Source organism: Ciconia boyciana, chromosome 17 (genome assembly GCF_034638445.1).
Source record: "Ciconia boyciana chromosome 17, ASM3463844v1, whole genome shotgun sequence".
Lineage (NCBI taxonomy): Eukaryota > Metazoa > Chordata > Aves > Ciconiiformes > Ciconiidae > Ciconia > Ciconia boyciana.
Window position 1 is genome coordinate 6,445,779 of NC_132950.1, and position 19,219 is coordinate 6,464,997.

Genomic DNA, 19,219 nt, shown 5'->3' on the forward strand with positions numbered 1-19,219 from the left:
AAGCAAATCTGTGACATTGTTTTATAATTTTTACTGGGGAGAGGGACCCTGAGAATTAGTAGAAAAAAGTTATTTTAATGGAATATTTTTTACAAATCTCCATGGCATGGCTCTAGGAAACCTGGCTAGTTCTGAAATGTCTGCCCTGAATGAGCATTAATGCCCTGTGTTCGCATGGTCTCGACTTTGAGTGAGTCTGTCACTATTTTAGTGAGCAAAGCAGTCGTCTTTGGCCTCCACTGAATCCTGTCCCTCAGCCAGTGAAGAGGAAGAGAAAGGCAGTCGGACACGTATTCACTTGTTTTCTGTTAAACAAACTCTCTTTCATAACTCGAACAGCCACTATTTGGCAAGTGCACAGCTTTGTTCAATGAGTTTTTATAAGTGCAACTTCCTTGAAGAATATCCTGTTTTCATAGCGCTTGCTGCATGGAGTTACACTTGAGTAAACTTATAGGAGGATCTATGGTGAGTTCCCACTGAGGAAAAAGTACTTGGCAAATCAATATGTGATTGAATTCATTCTGTTCTAAAGTAAAGGTGAGCAACCTGCTGCCTGGAATATTTCCCAAGTCTCCTACATAGGGAAAGTCTTGCTGTAGTTTAGTGCCATAGCCTTAAGTCTGATTCTTTCAAGGCCCCCTCCTGGCTCGATAGTATGAGCAGCTTAAAGCTAGGTGTTACAAGCAGGTAGTACAATGAGGGGGGAAAAAAGGCTGTTTTGCTGATATAACAGGACATTGCCAGGTGCTGGAAAGTTGGAAGGGTGGGGTGAGCAGAAGGGATTGATTTGATAACACTATAATCGGGCTGTTTGCTCATAACCATGATGTTTGTTAACAAACTAAAATAAGGGCAATGAAAAATTATGTAAAGCTTGCTCATCTGGAAAAAATGCAGGTGCTGTGTTTGCAATCAGATTACATCTGACGTTAGCAGGCTGCTACAGATTGGGATGAGAATTACCATCTGCTGTCAGCGATGGCATTTCTTTAATCAGGTGCTTTGTGCCAAATATTTTGGTATTACGTGGAAGTATTGCTGAAAATGAGGAACAGCCTCTGTCTTCTCACAGCAGCGCCTTCTTTCTGCAAGCAAATTTCTGTAGCCTTCTTTTTAAAATAGAGCGTTTCAAAGAAATGTTCTCAAAAGTTCATATGAATGGGTATGCTGGCAGCTGCTGAAATTTGGATTAAAAATTCTCCTTTTCCCTCCAGTTCTAATCAAAATTTTGCTAGTGATGAATTGCCTGGCAGAGTGAGCAAATAAAGCTGTAGCTAAAGGTAGCAAACCATGTATGCGTTAAACTCTTGCGTCGTGTTTGCCTGCTGTTAACCAGCTAACTTGGTGACTTTCAAACTTTTGGTTTCTCAGCCCCTCAACTGTCCTTCTGGAAGACCCCCGAGAAGTTGCACACACAAAGGTTCCTTTGTGGCATCCATTGACTGGGTATCCTTTCTGTTAGCTTTTGCCAACTTTTCAGAGGTAGCCAGAGGTGTCTGTTAACCCAGGGTTGAAAACAACTCAGCTAAATAAATAGCAGCAATGCTGAGAAGCGAGGTGCAAGCTTGCTGGAGTTGGATCTTCCTTCAGCACTGATGCTCGGCGGTGTCCCTGTCCCTCAGTGCACTGCACCAGTGCTCAGGAGATCTGGGTTCCTTGCTGTGCCTCGCTGGGTGATGTGGGCAGCTTGCTTTGTGTTTGTAGGTCTCAGTTTCTCCTTTATAAAGGGCTTTTACAGCTCTGCTAAGTGCTATGACCTTTACTGATAGAAGTAACTTATCCTCGGCTAGAAAATGCATCTATTTGACCATGCTGTGACAGGGAGGGGGAGGCTATGTCCTAACCTGCAAGGCTTCCTAGCAGAACCAATATTCCCTGTTTACCTCTTGAAGGTGTTTCTTTACAGGATGTTAACGAAACAGTTGGGACCTAAGCTTAGATTTCCTTGTGCTATCTCTATTGTTAGCTCCTTGCAACATGATCCTTGCACCTTGATGAAATAAATAACAACATAAGATTTAATCTGTAACTACAAAAAAAAAAAAAGTAGGACAATCCATAGACCAGCTTTTTCATAGGCCTTATTAATGTTTGTGAATAAAACGTTTCACAATACACTACATTATCATTTATCCTTTGAAAAGATCCCTTCTGGTAACGACCTCTGTCTTCCAGCAAGAGGGGGATGGCAATATCCTCTCTATGATCTTGGTATAAATCACACCACGGAGTTGTTTTGTCTGTGCGGAAAGGGTGAGAGCCCAGGAGCAACTCAGGTAAAGTGACTGAGTGAGAAATGTGGGTAAACCCATTATGTCCTTGTACCCATTTCACCCCAGAGCCCTGTATGAACAAAATTATCATCTTTTGGCAGGCACAAACGGATAAGAAATGTGATTTTGTGGCCTGTAGATAGGCCGTGGCTGTGTGCGTTTCCTTCCCAGCAGCACTTACCATGGCTCAACACCCCGGGCAGGATTTTCACCCTGGAGTTTAATTCTGTTTCCCCTGGACTCTAACCCTCTCCTTCCTTTAGCAGCAGTGTTTGCTGTGCAGTGGGGGCCAGGTGACTGCCTGCTCTGTTGTGGAGGGTCCCAAGTGGGTGGATTCGCCATTTTGCAGAGGAACGAGGATGAGCAATCTCATGCACGCCGCCGAGAGGGAAGCAGTTGGATTTTGCTCTGGCATTTAGCTAGAGCCAGGTAGGCTGGGAGCCCTGGCCCAGCACAGCTGGAGAAGGCTGTGAGATGCAGCCTGGCCGTTCCGCACAGGAGATGCTGATCACCCTGATTGCTCCTCAGCTGGGTGGTGGGAGGCTGTGGTTGAGCTGGGGCAGCCACCACCCCCCACTCCCTGCTGCTCCCCGGCCAGCGGGGTGACTTGTCTCCCCAGGGGACCCTGGAGAGGTATTTCAGGCGGTAAATTGATGGTTTGGGTGTGATGGCTTAGCATGATACGAGTAACTGCTTGGAAGTGAACAGGTTGCACTGGAGCTACTGGATTCCTCTGGCCCTGGTGAGTCCCTGCCTGCCCGTGGGGAGGGCTGTGGTGCGAGGGGCTGCAGGGGTGTCTCCAGCGGTGCCTTTGCTGTTTTGGGGCAAAACTGGGCTTCAGAGTGATCTCAGAGGGTTTTAGGAGACTGGTCAGTGGGCTAAGGGCTCACTACAGGGCTCAGAGCAATGGGGGTGGCTGAACGTGCCCCTAACCTTTGAGAGTCACCCTCCTGAAAACCTGGTTGTGCTCATCATGGCTCAGGGAGGGAGCAAACAGCTCGAAAATGAACATTTCCAAGGAAATCCTCAGTGAGATCGGAGCTAGTGCAGGCGACCTGAGAGCGCCTAGAAACGAGGAGAAGCCAAGAGCTGATCTGGGTCAGGAAAAGAAACCCGAAACTCCCGCAAGCAAAATAATTTGAAGCACTGCGAGAAACTGAAAGTTGTCAGCTGGGGAAGGGGGGCTGCACCCTACCGGGGGCTCTGCAGGGTGAGCCGGAGGCCGGCAGCAGGGCTGCAGCTCCGCCGGGCGGGCGGCTCCCGGGCTGGCGGGGGGAGATGCTGCGTTCGGCGGAGCACCGCTAGGTGGGGGCAGGAGCTCAGCCTGGGCCGGGAACGGGTCCGCTCCCTTTGCCGAGCAGCCTCGCCCCGAAGCTGGGCAGAGCCGGCGGCTGTGCGGGTCTGGGAGCGGGGCTTTGTCTTGAGAGGGCGTGGGGTGTCGGGCAGACGAACCCACTTCTGCCTCCGATCCTGCGGGGGAAGGGGAAGAGCAACTCCGGCAAAGCCACGCGAAGAATGAGCGGCCGAGATTGGGCAGTTTCCACTCTGTCCTGCAGTCGTGAGGGCCTTGAAAGAATCAGACTTAAGGCTATGCCACTAAACTACAGCAAGACTTTCCCTATGTAGGAGACTTGGGAAATATTCCAGGCAGCAGGTTGCTCACCTTTACTTTAGAACAGAATGAATTCATTTTTGTTGTGTTTTACCTCCTCCCGCATCATCCTGGGGTCTCTGCCCTTACCTTCTCCAGGATCCTTTAGCGCTTCATAGCCACTGATAACTTAGGCCTTCTGCAAGGAGGAACAGAGCAGAAAGGGCTTTGGGGGAGAAATGAGAGCATCGGGTCAAATAGAATAATGTACAAATTAACGCATGTGATCTAGCATGTGGTGTAAGGTGTCCTGAGTCCTGTTCAGGGCACGCAGGGCTGTGTGTCTGTCTGTCTGTCCATCTGTGCTGCCGCCCTACCCACTCAGAGCGGACTCAGGCAGAGCCCTTCTGGGCCTCAGGTCAGCAGCGAGGGCTCGTGGCTCTGCCTGCAGCTAAAAGGGCCCTTTTCTTAGTGAAAAGCTCCAGCGCAGGGACCCCGCAGCCCTCCCGGGGTGTCTGTGACCCCAAAAGGAGGTGGGAGCACCCCTTGTTGGGACTGTTGGGGAGCCAGGGTCTGCATCAGTCGGGTGGCGTGGCTGCGTCTCCTGAAGGAGCGTAAGGAACGGTACTGCAAATGTAGGCTGCTTCCCTCCTTCCCCTGATAAATGTATCCTTGTCAGATGTTGTGGACCCCCTAAAACAGAGGGGGTTCATTTAGGAAGGGATGGAAAATTGTTTGAACAGCAGGAGCTATCCAGCCCTTTCCCCTGATGTTCCCAAGTGGTCTCTTAGTTGATGTGCTCCTTTGGACTTGGTCAGTGCCCAGGTTTTGTGCAGCAAGCTCAGCTGTAGGAGCAAAGATGGCGATTTTTCGGCGAGGTTGACTTTATCTGTAGTTTCCAGTCGAGACTGTTCCCCTTGGCATTTCCTCTTGCGCCAGACCCAGCCAAGGTGCTGCTGGGGAAAGGGAGAGCTGTGAGATCTCCCCATGGGAGAGGTGATCCCAGACAGCATGCAGGGACCTGGGAGCTGGCACTGGGTCTCTGGCCCTTCCTGGCACTGGGTTTAGGGGGGCTCTGGGTGCCAGCCAGGAGCGTGCCCGTGCTGCTCCCCCCCTGCACCCCGCTCTCCACCATGTTCCCTGGCTGCCACCGAGCACAGCAGGAGACCACACTGTGCCAAAACACCTCCTGCCTGACAAACTGCCTTGTGTCTTTGTGTCTGTCTGTATTTTCAATAAACAACACACCCAGCCTTAGCACTCGCTTAGCAGTAGGCGCGTGGTAGCCCCTGATCAGCATCCGAGGCCACGGATGCACTCTTTGAATTAGAAACAAATCTTTCATGCAACAGAGGCCCTGTAGCATTCCCAGGGCTGCTGTGTAGGGCTTTTAGACTGGCTCAAAGCTGGTCCTACAAACTGGTGCTCGCTCCAAGTGAGTGTCAGAGAGAAGTAGCTCCTCGATACGTTGGGTGCGGCAGAGACAGCCCGATGCTCAGCTCAGTTCTGTTCCCACAGGTCCTTCCACATATGCAGTTGCTTGGGGAAAGCCTGGGGAATTGGTTCATTTTTCCTGGGTCCTGCTCCTAGGCAGGGAAAAGGAACAGCAGGAAATTTGTAAGGAATAAATTGGGCTTGTGGATCTCCCCTTGCTGAAGCCTAGTCTGGTGAGTGGAAGGCTTACCAAGCAAAGGTCAAAGCAATTAGACAAGCTGTTCTGGTATCAATTAAAGGAGGCATTGCAGAGGATTTGCCCCCCAGGTCTGACATTGATGCTGGCTAACAAGCACAGGGTCTGTCTTAATCAGAATTAATATCAACAGCAATATCGGGAGGAGAGAGGCGATGTTTCCAGGAAGATGTCTCAAACTCTTGCTGGCAGCAAGACATTAGTATCTCTTGACCAGGACCCAGCTTCTGTGCCTGCCTTTGCTCTGAAGGCCACAGGAATTAGGTACCTAACTGTTCAGTGGAGGATTTGAGCTTTCCCCCATCTCCTATTTTAAATAAAGCCACAGTCCCCATATTTCCTGGCTGTGGTGGATGAGGGAACTCTTCTCCTTTCTCCCGCTGCTTTGGATCTTGCTTGAATGAAGATGCTGCATGCATGGTTCCTGCTGGCTGTTAGCAAGCGAGGCAAACTCCTGGCAAACCATGCTGCACTCAGTGCTTCGGGAGCACAGCCTACTTTGTAATTATTTATGACACTCCATTGTGCATGAATAAAATGGTTTGTAGGAATACAGGAAGCCTTCATTGCAGGAGATCTCCCAGCAGCGCCTGCCCCGGGCACGCCGCTCGCAGAGCTCGCTCTGCCATCGCCAGAGCACCACGATCTGCCCGGTGTCAACGTAGCCCTTCTTCAGGGGTTACTTCCCCGCAGCATTTTGTGTGCAGAAGGGATGTAGACCAATACAAAAACAAAGCAGTTTTTCAGCAGAAAAGCTCCCTCCAGCAACTGGTTGCCCAGGCATGACTGTACATGCGTAAAACAAACAAGTGACTGTAGCACGGGGGGAAGCCTGTACCCTGGCACACGAGGTGGCCGTCATCTTCTCAAAGCCCAGGCACAGCTGGAGGCTGGCATGGACCCTAGTGTCAATTAAAGCAACTTGAATGGACCCTAGTGTCAATTAAAGCAGCTTGAAAGCTGCTGTGTTTGAGCTGACTGGCTGGAGGAAGGAGACCCCCATCACCCAGGGCTTGCTGGAGTCCAGCACTGCCAGGACTTGCTCAGCTGGGGTAGCTGAATATGCTGGAGCAGATAATGGCCCCCTGGAACAGTTGCCCTGACAAAGTCAAAATACTTGGAGAAGCACTTCCCCATCGTGGACAATTGGGATCGGAGCAGATCTGCTGAAAACTGGAGGGCTAAGTATGAGCATGCACTGAATAATACAACCTCAGGTCAATGTGCCAGCTACGGCAGCATCAAGATCTCCCCTCGAGTCATTCGTGGCATCATAGCAGCAGAGACTGCTAAATTTGAGCTAAAGTCCATAGCTGCCCAATAATGAAGCCCAGGCTGCCGCTCCCGGATGGGATGGGGTGGGGAGGACGTGGTGATGGTCCCCAGGAGAAGGAGCACGCTGTGCCGGCTGGTGCTCGCAGCCCTGCCGCCAAGGCCGGGGGGCTTCTCCCATTACCTGCCATCTGCTGCTGGCATCTCCCCTAAACTCTTGCAAGCTCTAAGTCCCTTAAGGCCGTCTGGTGCTGCTGATCTGGCTGCCGTGTGAATATCTTAACCATCAGATTAGAGCTGAGTGGTCTTTACCCAGGCGTGGCGAGCGTTAGCTTTGAGGGCTGACCTGACCGGGATGGGGACAGGTCTGGCAAAGGTTTGCTTAAGGGCATGAGCTTCTGCGTATGAACAGGGTTGGTGTTTAAGGTCGTGGGCGACAGAAACTTGCCAAAATCAACATTTCTGGTAGTGTTGAGTCCTTCCAGGTTCATAACCTGCTTTGAGCAGCAGGTGACTTCAGAAACCTCAGTGAATTTAGAGCCACTGCTCCCTCTGTGTGCTGGTAAGACTTGGATGCACTCACGCCTCCGTGTTTCTGTTTGCTGCCACGCTTTAGGGCAAGATGGTAGCATGTTTTCCACCAAGAGCATCTCTCGGAGGACCTTCAAAAGCAACGAGCATCTCTCCGGGTACAGGCATGGCCTGTAGGAGCTTTTAGCACTGGGACAGCTCTGCTGTGGTGTGACGGAGGAGGCTGGTAAATGGAGTAGGAGCTACTACAGGTGCTCTTCATGTGAGTCCCGTGGTGTGACTTCAGGGGTGCCCAAAGCTTGTGACTCTTCCAGATAGCACAGTGTGTCTCCTATTTTTGGCCAAGTTTCCTGAGAGCAGCTTGCAAATGTTCACGTTGTTGGAAGCACAATGTCTCCAGGAGCTGCCATATCTGCGTGGGACAGCCCCGGAGAGCCATCAGCTTTCTGCTGGAGAGGTCTCCCCGGTGGGATCTGTCTCTTCTGAGGCTTCTTAGTAATGCTGGCAATGCTGCTGCCTCCTCCTCCCAGCCTTGTTTCATGTGACACACGGCTTTGCCCGTAAGTGTGCCATTGATTGCAAAACCAGACGGCACCTTGCTGCCAAAAGATTTTGGGAAACATCCCTCCCTGCTGCCCTCTCCACAGGGAGAGGGTGCTCTGGGCATCGTTCTGCTCATTTCCCCAAAATAGGTCACTTCCAACCACAAGCGTCTGGGTTTTTTGCTGTTGCAGAAAGCTGCCAATAAGACTGCAACCTTCGGCATGCCTGTGAGCAAGCCCGTTCCTGGAAATGGGAAACCCTCCACTGAACTGACTGTCCATCCATCACGTCACCCAAGCTTCTCCATGCCGAGCATTAGTAGGGGTTGCTTTTCCTTCTGGCAAATGAAAGCGTTTGGGTTTGTTTGTTATTTGTTTGTTTTAACCTTTCGGGAGAAGATGCCAAGGATGTGTTAGAGAAGTTTAATTTAATTTCTCGGAGGTGCTGAAACCAGAGGGTGAATCACTAACCCGTTCCGTGTGGGGAGGCAGGGATCTGCGTCGTACCAGCACAGATGTCTGTAAATGGGGAGGCATTTTTGAGACTGACGTAAAGAGAAAGCAAAGCGATTGATTTATCTGCTACCAAAGCCACAACGGAGAAGAACCCCTTCGGCAGTGCCAGAAAGATCATTTAAGCCAGCAATCTCTTTGATGTCTCTGGGTTGGTTTGGGGTTTGTGCTTGGGGCTTTTTGCCTTGCGTATCCAGGGGTGGTGTTAGCGGCAGGGAGGGCTGCTGGTGCGTGGGGTCATCTCCTGCGCGTGGATGGATGGAGGGATGGATGGAGGGATGGGGTGGGAAGTGCTGCATGTCAGATGGGAATGGGTGGGTTCACTGGTTTCATTTTGGGTTTTTTGGGGTGTTTTTGGGGGCTGTCATAGCTCTGACAAATGCTGATAGAGAGCACCCAAGTCAGGAAACCCTGCTGTGATGTAGGGCCTGACCAAGATGATTTCTAAGTTGCAGGCAGCTCCATGCTCTCGGTGGATGGAAGTAGCTCCGTTGGGCTCTCTCTCACCCACCACAGCTATTTGCTGTGACTGTGTTTAAAAAACCAGTAGCACCTCTCGCTTTGTACAAACCTCGCCTGTCTTGATACCTTGGTGCCGAGGGATTGCATTTGTGTGTATTTCTATTAAAATTCATGATGCACAATAAAAATTGTGGTGAGACTAACTGCTGTTCATGAAGAATTTAAGATTGCTGTTTCTGGTCAGGAAATGCTTTACAGAGCTAGGGGTGCGATAAGAGAAAGCAGGCTTGAATAGAAGCATAGCTGTACCTCTGCAGTTTAGGGTTTTAAATTTAAAAAAAAAAAAAAAAAATCAACTCTCCTGTTGTGGCAAAGATACGAGCTGGAGTGAATCTGAGAGAGACCCTGACCTTGGCTTCTGGAGACCGCCTCGTGCTCTTGCTCCAGTCTGCCTCTCGCTTCATGTCCTCATCTGCAAAACAGGGATAAAACCTCTCTGCCCTGATGGTAGAGAAGACAGAAAGAGCCCCAGACTGGGACAGGATCGATAGACTCAGCAGGGAAGAGCGTCGGCATGAGGCTGCTGTAGTCATAGATGGCAGTCTTGCACCTCTCTATCCATGTTTATTAAATGGGAGGTTGTGTTTTGGAATGATTTTGTGGGGGTGGCAAGGTCTGTAAGCCTCCCTGGGATGGCCAGGAAGAAAGGCAGGGCTCGGTGCTTCCCGCCGCGCTCTGGGTTCACGCTGCTGGTGCTCGCTGCTCTGCGCCGCTGCTTGAATCCCAAATCAGATGTTCAGAGCCCTCCCTGCAGGAATTCAAAGCGCTCCTGGATTATTTCAATGCCGAAGGTTGTAGCAAGAGGGAGAGCTGCAGCATTTAACTTTGATTTGATTTCTCTTTCTTCTTGTACCTTTTAAGACTTTCAGGCCCGTAACTTTCCCTCCTACCCCCCAGGATCCACCCCGCCATGTCCATCTGCTCATCCCTTATCTGCAGCTGCCAGACAGCCAGCTTCGCTCCCGTCCTCGGCAGCAGAAATGCAGCTGGTTATGTTGGCAGCCATCTTGATAGCAAGAGCAAGGACTAGAAGGTGCCCGAGAGTGGAGGTCTCCCTGTGCTTTCATGAGTTTTTCCTCCTATTCGTGGCCAGGGCATTCCCACACGACAGCACGGGGCAAACTGGTGTGTCCGTTGCCCATCCATGGATCGACCTTCCAATGCCAGATGTGCCCCTGGGGTACCGTGTCCAAGCACAGGTTTCCTGCTGAAGGTGTCATATGGAAATCCAGACTCCATTCCTTGCAAATAGCCTTCAGTGTGATCCAAAGAGACATGTGCTTGGCTTTCCCCCAGGGATTTGCTTACGGGTGGCCTTACTCTAGCATTTGGGAGCCTATATAGCCTTACAAACCTGGGTCTAAAATGTCTGAATATGTGAACACACGTTGGCAAAATTGTTATTTCAGGGGTCTGAGCCTTGGTAACAACCAACTGAAGTTACTCTGAAGAGCTTTGGCTCTTCTTTCCTGATGGGGCTGTACGCTATCCCAGGTCATCTACTGATTTGCCCCCACTTACAAAGAAGGGCGAGACTGGGAGCATTTAGTGCAAGATCTGACACAGTTGGGTCTTGGGAGGTCTCATCCCCTCCTCTAAATAGCAATACTCCCCTGGCCCTCCAAGATTTAACACCCTCATCTTCTTACTGCAGAAAATAAGCTCTTCGCTCAAGAAGCGAGGGCTTTTATCTAGATTAGGGCTGAGAAGACTAAGCAGGGAAGAGGCCTTTGAATTTGGTCAGGACTGCTACCATCTGGCACTGGGATGAGCTCTGTCTGTTCTTTGCTGAATCTTTTTGTGGCTTTGGGTTAAATTGTGCTCATTATGCTGAAAAAAAATAAAAAATCACTGAACATCTGAACTGGTTGTCCCAGGGCAAGAGCTTCTCAGCATCCCAGCTGCTCTTGCCCCTCTGATGGCAGCTGGTAGTAGCAGAGGCTCTGGGTCGTTGAAGAGCTGTGAAGTGATCGCTGCTATCGCTGTGCTGATGACAGAGTCCTAAAAATGCTGCTCTGGGCACGGCAGTGTGTTGGCTCTGCAGAGGACAGGATAGCTCCCGCACTGGAGAGGGCTTTGGAGGACGGCCTCTGCGTTGAGTCTCTGCGGAGGCGCGATGAAGGTCGGATCCATCGGTGGTTGATTTCTGTAATAGTTTTTAATGTTAATTTTGCTAAGTGAGGGTGGCTATTATTTCTAATTGCTCTGAGATTAAGTCCAGTGACTGCATTTAAAAATGTCGCTCTTCTGATCCTACGGTACTTTCATGTCTGCATTCCTCTTGCACGTGGCATTGCTGAGATGCTGAGCAATGCCATGAAAGGAGCCCTACAGTAAAGGGAAAGTAGATCCACACTTCTCAACGCTGTTTCTAAATTTTTCCCCAGATTTTAGGTCTAAATTTCAGGTTGCGCCTCATCTGCACAGCTTGTCTTTTCTTTCTAAAATGCCCTAAAGTTTTGATGCTCCCACCTGTGAAGGGGAAAGGGCTGTCCATCTGCATCCTCTTCCTCTAGCCCCATTTTTCTTTTTCCTCAAGAAAGCTGCAGTTTCTTTCCTTCTATTTGCCTTCTATAGAACGTTTGTGCTGTTATTTCCTTGTCCTACCTCCGCTTGTCATGATGAGAAAAATAATCCTGTTTGTGCTGTTGGAAAAAAAAAAAAAATTGAGAGGAGCAGATTTTGGATGTCACTTGCAGCATGAAGGCTGTGAATTGCATTCCCCCGGCCGTTTCCCTTCCATTCCTGCCCTCTGCATTCCCCCACAGTTGTTTTGTATTTAACATCTTCCTTTTATGAACGCATTTTCCATCTGGACTAGATTATTTAGGCATCCCAAGGAATGTTTTAAGCTGCATCTCCCCTCCCCCTCTTCCCGGGAAACAAATATTTTATGCAAAAAGACTGCACCAGCCCCTCGTATAGTGCTGGTTAATTAATCGCCTTGTGGTGAATGGGGCTGTCGGATAGGGACAAGCCCAGGAGCTGGAGCAGAGCGAGCTCCGGTGGCTGAGCATCTGGGTCTGGGCTTCTCTGCCAGGTTGGAAAAGGGAAAATCCTGGGTTCCATCAACTCTTCTGACCCTTTGGGGGTGACCGGAGGAAGAAGAGGAGCGTTCGTCAGCGAGGTTAAAATCTGAGCCGTACCCACTGCTGTACCGACGAGGGTCTTGGGCAACTTGGCTGGGAATTAGGGCTGCTTACCTGGGGATGTGCTCGGGGACCAGACCGAGGGAGTGTTGGGATTTTAATACCTGAATAAATCCTTTCGATATAATCTAAAACCGGGCTTGGTTTTCGCAAAGCCCTTGGCCACTCTGCTCGCCCGCTGCGGTGGGAGGGGATGGAGGGCCGTGACCCCACGAGCACTCGGGATTGCTCAGCAAATAACCCTCTAAACACGGCTGTGTTTCCTGCCAGGGGAGCACCGAGTGAGTATATCACGCTGGATCAGGTCAGCCTGACTCGCTTACTGTGTTTTGCTGAAATGACCCCAAAATGTTTGATTATTTCAATGAAACAAAATTGAATCTTGCTGCTGGTGCATTGCATGATGCAAGGTTGTTTTTATTTTTTTTATTGCCTATTTTATCTCGTGGATGAGGCTTCCCAGCAAGGTCTAACTGGAGCCCAGCCAGACCAGGGACCCTGCCCGAGAGGGAGGATGAAGGCAGGAGGAGATGCATTATTAGAGAAATGCAGGGTAACATTGATGCCAGCAGCCTTGCTTCCAGTCACTTCATCACACTAAACCGATAAGAAAATTAGTGTTTCCAAAATCAGAAAGTTTTCCTTGCACAAGTGAATGAAAACTTTGATTTATAATTATTATTTTTGAAATACCAACTTTTGACTCCAGGTTGGAAAGAAACCCATGGTTTAAGCCTCTCTGTGGCCAGGAAGTCTTGGATTTAGGTCAGTTTTACCCCAAACTTGGGAGATTTGAACTGCAAACACAAAAGACTTCACTTATTCCTTCTCAAAAGAAGGGTCTTTTCAGTTTTACAAATAGAGAAGGTGCCCGAGCTGGATCATGGCATCGCTTTGGACTTCGGGAAGGTCCAGATCTTGGTGCAGTCCATGCTGGGGGTCTTACTCTTGCTTGGAAAAACATGCCATGCCACTCTTTCTTCTAAATAGAATATAGTTCTTTTCAGCTTTAACAAAGTTAAAATGAGGAGGGTAAAACTCACTTTTGCAATTAAACTAAGACCAGGCTGTTGTGCTGCGCAGGATGGAGTTTGCTTCTCGTAACTGAGAGTTTAAGCCTAAATTTTCTGCTTTTTTGAATGCTCTGAGAACAGTTCCTTCATCCCAGATAAAGCCCCTGATGACAGCACAGCTCGCCGAGGACACATCCAGTCAATGAAGGTACGCAATCCAAAAGGGAGATGAAATTATGAGGATTTATTTGTTGCCCTCCCACTCCCATCTGCACTTATTTTCCTTTCAGGCTCTGTTGAGCAGCAGGTAACTGAGCCTAGATTTTTTCATTTATTTATTATTTTAATCCTGGAGAGCTGCAAATTTCTAGCCTGCTTGAAATACAGCCCTCAGGTGTGGAGGCTGATGGCAAACCCAGGCTGTAAATTTGCTTTTCCCTGACCCTTATCAGCAAACATGCCCAACCCCTGCACCGGGCAAAGCGAAAAGACTCCAAACAAGAGGGTTTAAGCAGCTTTGCACAAATAGGATTTGCACCAGTTTGTTTCTGATAAACAACCTCCGAGTTCAGCTCCTCCTACTCAGCCTGAGTAGCTCGGGTGGCTGGAGGTTATTTTGTTCCTCCTCTAAACAAAAGGCACCGTGAGCTCGGCTGGCAGTTTATTGTGCACGTTTGTAAAGGTAACCGGGCTCTTCCCCGGCATCTGACGCTGAGATTTGATGAGGCTGAGGCTGCCAAATAGCAGCAACTTGATCTCTGGCGCTGAACTCCACGTCCTGGAGCAGCAGATGATGCAGGCAGGGAGCAGGAGGGTCGGGATGGAGGAGCTTGGGGGCATGCGTGGTTGGGGATGTTGGTGCTCGTGATAGAAACCTCTTGAAGCCACCGATTTGAATGGGGAATGGGCAGGAATGGGCTGGAAAGGCAGGGCCCGTGGTGTGAAATGGGCCAGCCAGCTTGGTTTGTGTCCCTGTGGCCCCACGTTGTCCCCAGAAGCCACCTCAGCCTGGTGCTCGCAGCAGCACATCCATCGCCCCAGGCCAGCTCCACCAAACGGGTGTTAATCCCAAACAGAAATTAGAGAGCAAATAACCAGAGTGCTTAATCCAGACACCGACACATGCAAAACGCACCCGATAAACTCCCGTAATGACTGATGACCCCTCTTCCCAACGCCAAACGCGGTCAGAGTCGGGCTGTGGCAGGGACGGATGGGGTCGGCCCCTCCAAAACATTCGTCTTCACGTCACGGCTGGATGCTGGGAAACATTTGGAAAGCATCAGGAGCGTGAGTCAAACTGACTCGTGGCTCTTGGCTCGAATGGGCACTGTGCTTGCTTCTCCCTCGCCGCAGAAATGGTGCGGAGCGGCCGGCTCCTCCGGGAGGGCTGGGTGCCATCCTGCAAAGCACTCCCCAGGCGCGGGGCTGGTCCTGCCGGGGTTTCCCCCTTCCCGGTGATTCACCTGTCCTGCCCGGCAGCAACCAGCCCTTTGGTTTAGGCTGCGTGCGACAGCCCTTCGCGGCCTCCGTTGGTGCTGATAAGGTGCTCGGCTGGTGATGGATTAACCCCTCTAGCACTGTTGGGTATTCACATCCTGTTACGGGTCCGGTACCGGAGCCCGGGAGGGGATGCGACTCTGGGGCACAAAGCTATCTTCAGGAAAAATTCAAGAACACGGTCCCAGAGATTTGACTCCCAATCCCGTATTTGAATTGCCCGATTCCCTAATGGCACAAAAGGATAATTCTCCATAAAAATGCTCATTGATTTTGGTTTGGTTTTTTTTTTTTTACTGCTAAAGCATCTCAAGGCAATAATTTTTCCCTACAGACCAAAGTGCAGAAAACTGGCCAAGCCGTTTTCATCCTGCTGGAGGGAAAGCAGAGGGTAGTTTTCAAGATGACTCCAGAAAAATATTTGGCAGCTTTAACCTCTTGCTAAACAACTTTTGGACAGTGTGTAAACAGTCTTCTGGTTTTATAAACACAGCATCCAGATTGTTGAGTGGAAAAAAAGCTGAAGCCATCACGTGAAGGGAAGATGTATTGCTTCTGGCAGCTTAAGTATTTTTCTATTCTCTCAGGGTTAAGGGTTTGAGTTTGGACATATTTTGCATGGGAAATCTGGGAGGAGAGAGAGGTGGCACTGGATGGGGAAAGCACCTGAATCTGGAAAAATATGAGATTGTAGAAGCGTCTCTTGACAGCAATCCCCATGCACGTTTGATACCTAAGCGTGGGGGGGAGGCGGGTCGTCCCTGCTCCCCTCTGCTCTAGAGGGATCAGTTTTGATGCAGAGGGGTCCATCCTCCCAGCACCCATGGGTGTAACGCAGGCAAGCACCTCTATAGGCCATCCCTTTTTATTGAGGAAATGCTTCTAGCATCTAACAAATATTTTTCTCCTCTTCTGATTGGGCTAAGTGATTAAACACTCGCCAGCAGCAAAAAAAAACCCCAAACACCCAGACCCCCGCAAAAAAACCTAAACCAACAAAAATCCCAACAACGCCCCTCGCATGCATTCTCTGGGAGATGAATATAGCCTTTGCTGGATTTTTTTTTTTTTTTAATGTTAAAAGCCCCATGAGTGAGCAGCGGAGGGACCTTCTCTTGTGCCTCCCCAGGGCGGTGGAGGAGAGGCAGTGGCTGCTGGTGGGATAATGGGGTGATGGCACATTTTGGTGGCCCCCCAGCGAGCCCGGCTTTGTGAGGGGAATGGGGCATCTGGAGGCGAAATGGTTTGGCCAAGGGTGTTGCATGAAAAATCCCAATTTCCTTCTGTCGCAGCAGAATTGCGTGGAAGGGGTCTAGGGTTTGATATGAATGCTAATTCTTCTAAAAACGCTTGTGTAGGTACAGTTATTCTAGTGCAATAAAAGTAATAAGGTGTAGCAAACTAATAACTAAGAAGAAAGCTTTCCACATCATGGTTTGGGGGTTTTGGCAGCTCTGTGCTCTTGCCTGTAGTAACTTTTTTCACCCTGGTACCCAGGCTTGATGAACACGTCTCTCCTTTCCTCGTCTCTGGCCCCTCTCTAACCATCTCCCCTGGGCTAGGCTGAAAAGAGACGCCAGAGCTCAGGACAGATTTCAAGCAGCAAAGACGAGCAGGAGGAAGGTGCTTCCCTCTATATTGCACCGATATTTCTCTGGCTACTCCGGTTGTGTTCTCCCTTGCATTGGGGGATGAAGACAGGGATTTTTTTTTTTTTTTAATCCTTTTCACTTTTCTAGCTTGGGCCAAATGTAGGAATTAATCCAAAGGTGAATATGGGAAGACTTCATCCATTGCCTGGAGGAAACATAAGTGCTTCTACGTGAGATTCATTTCTCCTTAAAAACATCTCTCAGTACATGTAATGGTTCTCATCATTATATTGCCCCATTTATCCTGGAGTTTAGTTCATCTGCAATTACATCTTGCAGCATTTCACAAGGCCCTTCAACCCTGTCTCACTGCTGTGCCTTGTCAAAGCTGAATTGAATCAAGCTTAGGATATGGATAGCCTTTTGTTCTTTTAAAATCGTATTTTTCAGTTTGGCCTTCTTCCCCAGAGATTGTCTGTTAAGACTGACTGCTCTCCTCTTGCTGGATTTGGTGGAGTCTTACAGTAGGGCTGTTTTGTTTTATTTTTTTAAGTAAGAGACAAAAATCACATTAACTCTGGGATTCCTTTAAATGCCACCTTGAAAGTAATATTTCTTATAGTCAGCTTAGTCCTTTCCACATAGCAAGTAGCACTAACCTGAATCTGATGCTGACATTTAAAATTAATCCTAATCATTCCACCCCTATCAAGAAAAACCAGCAAGTCCTGCGCTGCCCTCCAAAGCAAGGGAGTTTGATGAGAAGCAGAGCTTGGTCCCCACTCGATCTCTGGTTTGAATGCCCCGAACGTTTGGGGAAGGGACAGATGTAGATGAGATGGTTGGTGCTCCAGGTGCTTCCAGTTGCTGTGGCTTTGTCCAGTCCTGCCAATCTGGGCTGCAGAAAAGATTTTTGGGGTGATGAAATGGTTAAATGCTGGGGGTGTGCCCTGACAAGCAAAACGAACAACTGTGCTTGAATTTGGGGGTGTTTCTTCTCTGTTTCTTAGAGGAACAGTAACTGTGGGGTTTAGACCAAGAGCTGAGCTGCCAAGAAACCCCCCCAAGACTTGTCAGGTGAGGAAGAAGTCATAAACTCCAAGGTTTCATGTAGCTGGGTGTCTCAGGTGGAGCACAAGAGCTCTTGAATACAGAAGTGATGGTCAGGATGTCTTGCAGAACACCCATTTATGGAGGTCTACAAGTGTTTTGAGTAATGCCCCTCTTGAATATCCCATGTTGGACTGTACTTGTCCAGAGTGGATTTTCCAGTTTAGGATGGGAGTTCTGGTCAAAATCTGGGATCAGAAAGGGGTTTTCTACCTTAGGCAAGCTGCAAAATTAATCTCCCCCATCTAAGCCTGTGAGTACGTGGATGCAGGGGTATAGTCGCAGCACCTTAAAAAGCACATTGGAAAGGACAAAACAAGTTGGCTGTCAAGAGAGAAGTGTAACTAGATTGTCATCTTCCAGTAAAACCAGTCAGTCCTTCCTGGAAGCGGGAAGTTAGTTTTATCTGTGACTAATCTGAAGCCAAATGTATATGTGTACATGTGTGCAAAGCGGTTTGGTGGTCGTACCCCCACCTGGGATGTCAGGGAACTGAGGCTGCATATCTCCGTTTTCAGGTATTTGATGTTGATCTCCTGCACGCCAGTTTATTCCACCAGGTTATTGACTCATGTGGTATGGATGTTCCCTGGCTTCTGCATAATGCATTGGAAAGCTTTAGTTTCATTTTGATGTAGAAGTGAGAACGTTCTTAAATCCGAGTTTTGTGGGAGAGGAGAAATGGTTTTCTTCCGTGGTCTCATCATCTGAAGTTATTTCCTTTTAAAGCAGTGGACTTTTCTAACACACCCTTAATATTAGATATCATAAGGAGTATGAACGGAGGGGGAAAATAAAAAGCAAACTCCCTTAAACAAACATCTACTAATTTGCAGTTTGCACACATCTGCACTAAGGAAAAAATGCATATTGGCTGTGGATCTGCTAATGAGTTTAGCAGAATATTTCATCGGTCAGAGAGCTGCAGAGTGAGCTCCAGCCCGTGGAGAGCTGCGGGGCAGACCTGGTTCCCAGCACACAAGTGCTGGGGTCAGGTTTTTCAGCGCTGAGTGGGCTCGGTTTGTACACGGGTGTTTTGAGCGTGTATGGAAAATTGAATGTGGGCATGAAAGCTGAGCGTTGCCATGAGGTTGGGTCTGTAGCCGGATGAGACCCTTTTGTGGGTGTAGAAGTGAGTAACGCCCTGGGACGGAGCATTACTGAGGGATCTGCATGTCTGGTACCATCGAGCCACCAGTGCAGAGCCTGGAGGTTACTCTTGTGCTGCCCCGAGTGGTCATGGTGCCTTTGCATCCACTCACGGGGAGCGTAAACCCGACCCGGCAGCACTTGGCGTTGCTTTGCATTGGTGTAACAAGAGTACGCACCGCACTCTTTTTTTTTTTCTTTTTTTTTTCTGGCTTTGTCCTGTGTGCTATAAATAAGCCTGATCAGGAGCAGCAGATAAACTCTCTGCCCTGCTGACAGAAGTGTCATAAGTGCAAAGGTTGGCTTTTATTTATTTACTTGGTGCCGTGGTTGCTGTGGAAAACTGCCTCCTCGGCTGGGACGCGGCTCTGCCCGGCTGGGCTCCCTGCGGGCTGAGCCCCCCTCTCCCCCGGGGCAGCGGGTGGGGAAGGGAGAGGGGAGGTCACATTGTAGCTCCCGTTCCATTGGGACCCCCAGGGGATGGGTACGGTGGTCTCCCACGAATGTGAAATGGACCTGAAGAGGTGGAGAGATGGCCGTGTCTTCCTGGCGCAGTCAGTCCTGCAGCCCGTGCTGACAAAGCTGCCCCATCTCATGGGGCTTGGCACAAACAGCCTTTTTTAAAGTGGGGAGAAGTCAGTGACGGGCAGGATTTGGCTCTCCCTATGCCTCTAGAAACAAGGTGTTTAGCTTGATACAGTCTTAGAAGGTCAAATCCTGAACTATCAAAAGTAGTAAGTTTTCTCCCTGTGCCCCTCAGTGGCTTCTC